This window comes from Arachis stenosperma, chromosome 8, assembly GCF_014773155.1.
Source record: "Arachis stenosperma cultivar V10309 chromosome 8, arast.V10309.gnm1.PFL2, whole genome shotgun sequence".
NCBI classification, from domain to species: Eukaryota; Viridiplantae; Streptophyta; class Magnoliopsida; order Fabales; family Fabaceae; genus Arachis; species Arachis stenosperma.
In genome coordinates, this window is record NC_080384.1 from 3669110 (window position 1) to 3677142 (window position 8033).

Genomic DNA, 8033 nt, shown 5'->3' on the forward strand with positions numbered 1-8033 from the left:
CCTTGCAACCAGAGAGAGAAGTGGAAAAAATATTTCGAGAGCGAGTGCCCTACCACCTTCCCCGCTTTAAATATACACAATTAAAAGAGGATGTGAAAAATATTCCAAGGAAGATCATCCTACCACTTTCTCCACTTTCACACAGCAACTGCATCTCCAGGAAGAATAATTCCGAGGGAGAGTACCCTACCATCTTCTCCTAGAGACAATGCCACATCAATACGCAAATGGGACAAAACTCACGTCCTTGCCAAATCAGTGATCATATCACAATCACAAATACGCAAACGGGACAAAACTTATGTCTTTGCCAAATCAATCATCATATCACAATCACAAACACGCAAGTGGGATGAAACTATCGTCCTTGCCAATTACAGTAATATTTCAATAATAATCACAATCAATCATACTCATAATCAAAATCAAACTCAATTCATAATTATAATCGAAATCAAATTCATAATTCTCTATAATCACATTTATTATTAATCATAATCACTTTATAGGCTAACAAGCCAATCTTCCATAATCCTCCATTTCAATTTAAAGTATTCCCAAAGTCTTTAACCATTATCTCAAAATTAAATGAGTTAAGTCATAACCCAATTTCTCAAATTAACAAAATCATAAAACTCATTTTTGTTTGACTTTGAATAATCAATCTCATTACTTTTAAATCCATTAAAATCCTTCAATCATAGCTCTTTAATTTTAATCAATCAAATATACTCATTTTTTAGTTAATCAAGTTCCAAAAACCGATTTCAATTCATTCTTAAGTTTTAAAAAAAATCTTCTCCAAAAGATTCAAATCATTTTTAGTTCCAATTATAAATCTCAATTGAAACATAATTACTTATTCTTTAATAATATTTTACAATTCACTAAAACATCTCAAAAATATACTCTTTTCTTGGGTAAATCAAAATCAAATAAAGTTTGAAGACAAAGCCCCTAACTTTTATGAAATTAGCACCACCTATTCTTATTATTTAATTTTATTTAAATACTTATAAAATTTTGACAGCATCTCCTCTAAAACTCGAATTTTACCACCCTTCAAGGGTTCCCTCCATCTCAACAATTCACCAGCAATGATCAAAACCAGTTTAAATACTCAATAATCATTCCATCATAATCTAATTTAATAATCGACACAACTCAATCAAGTAAATCCAAATTCTCAGTGACTCCAACACAATGAAAAATCAATATAACCATCAAGCGACTACTTCACAACAACCAACTAAACATTCTCAAATAACTTAGAAATATACATTACTAAACCAATTGCAAATCCAGTGCCCAAAATAAAGAAATCAACATAACTAAAATTTATTGTACAAAAAAGAACCAAAAACAAAGTAGCCGCAGCACCAGCAGCTGACTCCGGCGGCGTTAGCACTGCTCTTGGCGACTAGAAGCGCGACAACATCCATGGCAGCGGTTGGAAGGGCGGCGGCCACGGCAGCAGAAACAGAGAAGCTCCATCGCATCTCTCTCTCTCTCTCTCTCGTGCGAGCCGGCAAGGACGACAGCGAAACGGGCTTTGGCGACGAAGACGACTTCCATCAACAACAACGTCAGCGACTGGACGCAGCTCATGCTCGCGTCTTTAACAGCAGCAGTTCCCTCTCCTTGTGCGGTTCTCTCTCTTGGATGCATCACTCTCCCTTTCCTGCCATGATTTGGCGGCCAATTCGTAAAACAGACTATGTAATGTACTTTATCGGGTTATAGAAGAAGCCCTATCAAATAAGATCGTTTTTTTCAACCATCTTTTCATTGTTAATACAATATATATGGACCGCTACTACAAAGAGTACTACATCCTTGATCGTAAAATATCGATTGCTTGTTGAATCTTGTGAATTGCGTGAAAGTAGGATACTCCAAATTCGACTCTTTTAAGGTAAAGTTGAGAAATTAACATACTGCTTGCCTTATTCCTTTCTTTTTTAACACAATGCATGCTACCCTTTTATTAGGAAATTTTTTAAAAAGTGGGCGGTGAGTTGGACGGTCTCTCTCTCTCTCTCTCTCTCTCTCTCTCTCTCTCTCTCTCTCTCTCTCTGGTTTTGTTTTGAAAAAATAAAGCTAGTGTATTTTTAATAAAAATAGGGATAATGCAATAATTAAAAATCAAATTAATTAATAATAATAGTTATTCATCAACTTACAAATTATTTTTAAATAAATACTCTAATTCAAGAATTAGAGATAATCAAATAAATTTTCTTTATTTATAAAATAAGGTTCAAAATCTAAATATTTAAATTAAAGCATTTAAAATTCTCATTATTTTTCAGTTACTAAAACTTTAACTCGTAAATAAAAAATTGTCCAACTAATATAAAAATCTCTAAAAATATCATCTTTTATAAATATAATAAATCATAAATAATTAATTATTTAATTTCTAAAAATTTGGATCTTACATTGTACTTCTCTTGTTTTTATTCTTTTAATTCCTCACTTAGCTTTGATCTTGTGACTCAGATTATGTATGTAATATTTTTTAATTATATTAGATATATATCAAAATTAATCACTAAAATTAATTACTAGTATAAAATATATAAAATATAAATTAAAATATATATTAAAAGTAAATTAAATAAATATGTATTTATATATTATTGAATTTGAAAAAACAAAACAATAATTTGATAATGACCAAACAGTATAATCTTGGGTCAAAATTTAATTGTGTATAATTTATTTGAGCATTGTGTAGAAAAATATATTGCTCAAAACAAATCTCAAGAGTGTAAAAAGTCCAAAATAAAAAATATACATTTTATTTTTTGGTGGCCCAAGAGTACTGTTGCTGATCTCAAAACAAGAAAGAAAGAAATTTTCTCCACTGATCCAAAGACATACAACCAAATTCTTCTTCTATCTTCTCTCTTCTCAACCCACCACATGATTAGTTCCAAAAGTAAACAAGAAAAGGAAGCCTATATTAGAGTTCAAATTAAAAGAAAAAAAATTATTATCTAATACAAGTAACAAAAGAAAATGAAAAAGAAAAGTCAGAAATTGGAGCACAAAACAAAGATCAAATCAAAGATTAAATCAGAAAATTATTTTTATCTTTATGCTTTCATTGTAACTTGTTGAAGATGCCTTCTTCTTACATGTACCATTGAAGTAAGTAAAAAAAAAAATAGTTGTAAATCACTGTTACAAATCAAAGGTTAAGAACAAAATTTGGAGTCAGAGAATTGATGAATGACTCAAATTCTTGAAGCGAAAAGAAAAAGAAAGAAAAAAGTTGCTAAGTAAGGATCATGTCAACTTTAATCACTGCTGCTGTCCCATCTTTTCTCTGTGCTGCTGCTCTATTATTTGAGAAAGAAGATCAAATCAAAGGTGTCCAAACTAAGTTCAAGGTTTGGAAGCTTTACTCCTCTTTAAAAGGGTTAAACGGCAAAAAATTGAGACAATAAGTGAACACATAGTTTGGATTCTCATAGCTTTCAAACTATCATTTCTTCTCCTTCATGGTTTTACATTAAATTTTTTGTTCTCTTTCTTTGTATCTTTTCAATGAAAAAAAGGCATTAAGTGATATATCAGTAAAAATCATTAAGAGAAAAGATAAAGAGAGTTATCTTTAAAAAATCAAGAAATTATGTCAAACTCTTTTGTATGTATTTCTATTTTGTATTCATGATTTTGAGAAAATTTTCTTACCAAGTTGGATAAGCACATAGTGATTGAAAGTATAGGAGTAAACCTAGCCAAACTGAGTTTGGGTAAAAGTTTGATTTGTTCTAGATAAAATTGGATAAAATTCTAAGAAATTAGTTATTGTAACATTTGTAAAAGATAGTAAAAATTTTATCACTGTTGTGATAGAAATTAGATATAGATCACATTGCATATTATGACTAAATTATGATAGATAGTTGTGTCATTCTCTCTTATTTACTCTTCTTCTATTTTCTTTTGAAATGAGACAAAACAAAATTATTTTTTAAATTGTCTATACTATAAAAGTCACAGTAATCTAAAAAAAAAAAAAGTTTGTTCTATTCCCAATCATATCGCGAAGAGACAAAATAAAATTGTCTTCTGAAATATTAATTTAAGAGAATTAACATCAAATAAGTTTTAAATTCAATTTAAAATTGAAGTGAACAGATCTAAAAATAGTTCTAAATTTAACTTCTTTTCTTTAAGCTATTCATAAATCTTTGTATATAAATATATAATAACTAATTTTGATGATTGATTTTAGTCTACAAACGAATTTTAAATTATGTTATTAATGACGACTAAACTAATTGTACATTAGAATATATCTATATATATATACTATGCTGAGTTTTGCATCTTGTCGGTGCGATTAGTTTGAAGCACAAAATTTATAAATAAATAAATAATTACTGAGCTTGTTGGATACAGCTTTCAATTCAAAGGAATTGATTTGGATGGCCAAGCCAACGTAAGGATGATGACACAACGACCCAACGGATTGTAACCAACAAAAATGAAAATGAAAATGGGATTAAAAGAAATTGGAACGTTGACAGGATAAGCACATCCATATATGGACCCTATTCTTTATTATTCATTAGCTGTGAAAGTAAAATAGAGACTCCGAATCTCGTTGTAACTTCTAACCAACTTCCTATGATGCTCTGTGGAACCCATCAAGATTTATCGTTTCACATTTACCGAATATTGATCCATTCTTACAGTTTCAAAAAATGTTTCCTTCGATTGTATATAGGTGGATAGAAATTATGACAAGTAAGGTGAAAATGGAAACTAGGAAATCAGTTCAATCCCATCGTAAACACGAGCACGGATTTGGTACGCCGCATATGTTTGCACACTAAAATGTTAAAATGTTGTTTGGCACATCGAAATACCAAAGAACATCAAAATAAAAATATTTATTTTCTTAGGATCTTTTTTATAATTATATATAAAATAGAAAGATCATTTTTTATTTTAATTTTTTAAATAAATATATTTAATTTTATTATTAAAATTAATTAAACACTCAGTATTTAGTTAATTATTACCGCTCCTAACCTCTTCTTCCAGATTTTCTCTCTCTCCTTCCTCTGCCATAGCACACCACCCCCTTCCATTGTCTCTAGCACCGATAACGACCGAAATCTCCCCAACACTTTTCCTACTCGCTTTTCCGTCGCGCTAGCAACTCCTTTTTTTCCTCACTCAATTATGGTGGCTTCGGCAGCATTTTAACACCGAAAATTTCAACCACTCCATTCCTTTAGAAGTGTCCACGTCCTCATGCTCAACAGTGAGATCCACTTCCATAGCATAGAAATTGGTGAGGCTATTGACCAAAGGCATCTGCCCGGTGTACACGCAACAAAATCTCCCTCTTAATCTCATCCCTACCATACCGTAATCTTTCTCGTCGGCGCATCTGCGCCATAGTTGCTGTTAAGGCGTTGCTGCACACCTGAAGTATTGTCGTCTACCGACGCGGTTGCGAGCATTGGGGATGCCGTCATCGGAGGTGAAGGACCGTGTTAGTGAGGAGGGTCGTGCGCGTTGGCAGCAAGGATATTGGCCAAGAAGCTATCCTGCCTACACGTTGTGCTATCATCGGAGGTGAAATCCCATCCTCTTCCACTTTGGCTTGATACCCCCACTCTGGCAACGATGTGTAAAATAATACAGTAAAAAAATATCTTATTCAATAAAAATTTCATTAATTTTGAATTAATTTAAATATCTAATTTTTAATTTTTTGATATAATACTACAAAACATTTTAAATTTAACAATAACCATCTTAAAACTAATATTTATAAAGTTACCCCACTGACACAAAAAAATATATAAAATATTAACTAACCAATCATGTGAAACTAAGTTCAGAAAGATCTTTACCGTTAGATTAAAAAACATACAATAATCTAATGGTTTCTCATTAAAAGTGCTTACCAGTAAGCCAAATCACTTTTTGGCACTTTAGTGCATAAACACCTTTGGCATATCAAATCCGTCCCCGTAAACACGCACCAACTGTTTCACCGGTCTCTTTACGTGCTATTCTTAGCTGATCTTCTCTCGCATGTTTTGCAGATTCTTGAATTTATTCAGTAAGTATTTGAAATAAAGGAGATTATTGAAAATATCTTTAGATGGAGTTAATAATTAAGATATTAATATATATTATGCTAAAAATTTTAATCAAATATATATTTTAAATTATCTAATAATTCTTAATCATTATTTTTATTTGAATATTCATCTTAAAACAATATTTTAAATCAACGATCACAATATATCTTGTATCGCATCTCTTATACATCGGTAAAACCGAATTATACCTCAGTAGGACTCAAATAAATTCAAATTATTTAAACTCCTTACTATAACAAAATTTTCCCCCAAAATCTCGCACTTAGTCGGCCACGACTAATAGAACAATAAATAATTCAGCTATATCAATTATAAATCAAAGCCTAAGTCGACGATAAAGAGGCAGAAGTTCACCAACACAACGCAAGACACTATACTTGCTCTCTTTTTAAGACATTTCATTGACTTGAGTGTCGGAGTCCTTTTTGCAGGTACTATGTTTGGATCCGAGCTCACGAGGATACTACGCCCCAAGGCCGGAAATTGCAAGAGCTTTCAAGCATTGTACGGAGCCGACTTATAGCACGACAGCGTATCCCTGCCACAACATTTGGCACCTACCGGGGGCTAGGCCTCATTTTTAGTTTGACTAACGCTTTACTAGTTTTTCTTGTGTTTTATTTTCTTTGCAGAGGTTGAGTCATGACAAACCATTCAGTAACTCCTCAACCTCCTCCAACTAATGCCGAACTTTTGGTAGCGAACGCCGCTCTACAAGCGAAAGTCCAACGAACGGCCAAGCTATTGCGGCGAAACAGAACAATGGCAACGAAAAGGACTATCACAAGAAGGTTAATGACGACCTTCACCAAGAACACCAATCTGAGTCAAATGCGAAGACAAGCAGAGCACCTCCCAAAACAGAAAGGCGGAGGATCGGCCCCTTCTCTGAAGAAATAATGAACTTTGAAATGCCTAAAAACTTTACGCTCCCAATGACGTTGACACCGTCCAAGGGAATCAAAGATCATAACGTTCACGTTACAAAATTCGAATCCATGATGTTTCTTAATAGTGATTCCATTCATATCTTGTGCCGATCTTTTCCTACTTTTTTAGATAGAGCTGCTTTACTGTAGTTTTCTAATTTACCTACAGGTTCAATCTCGAGCTTTGACGAATTTGCCAAGTTATTCATAAACCACTTTGCAGCATCCAAGATTTACGTACAAGATTCAGACTACCTTAGTACAATCAAGCAAGGACAACATAAGAACCTAAAAGACTACATGATACGTTTCACAACGGCAGCCATGGAAATTCCAAACCGCAATCCGGAGGTACACCTGCATGCATTAAAAAGTGGCCTCCGACCTGGAAAATTTCAGGAAGCAATAACAGTGGTAAAGCCGAAGACAATGGAAGAATTTAAGGATAAAGCAATCGGACAAATCGAAGTCGAAGAACTAAGGAAAGCCCAAAGAATGGAAAGACTACCATCTTGAAAAGAGGAAAAAAGGCTGCACATGTCTCAAAACAAGGACCTTAAGAAACCTTTCAAATTGACACCAAAATTCGATTTGTATACTAAGTTCAACACCAAGAGAGAGGATATAATTAAAGAAATCCTACACAACAAACTTATAAAGCCGCCCAGCAAAGCAGGAACATATCAAGATCAGAAGTATATAGCCAGAAGCAAACACTGTGCATTTCACCAAAAGTATGGCCATACCATCGATGAATGCATAATAACCAAAGACCTATTGGAGAGGTTAGCCAGATAGGGTTTACTGGACAAAAATGTCACTTCCAAAAATCAAAAGGAAGCAACTAGGGACACTGACAAACCAAGCCATGGTTCAGATCATAAAGACAAAGGAACTTTGCATGGAGCGGTCAATACTCCTACTTCGAAAGGAGTAATAAATTACATTTCAAGAGGTTTTGCAA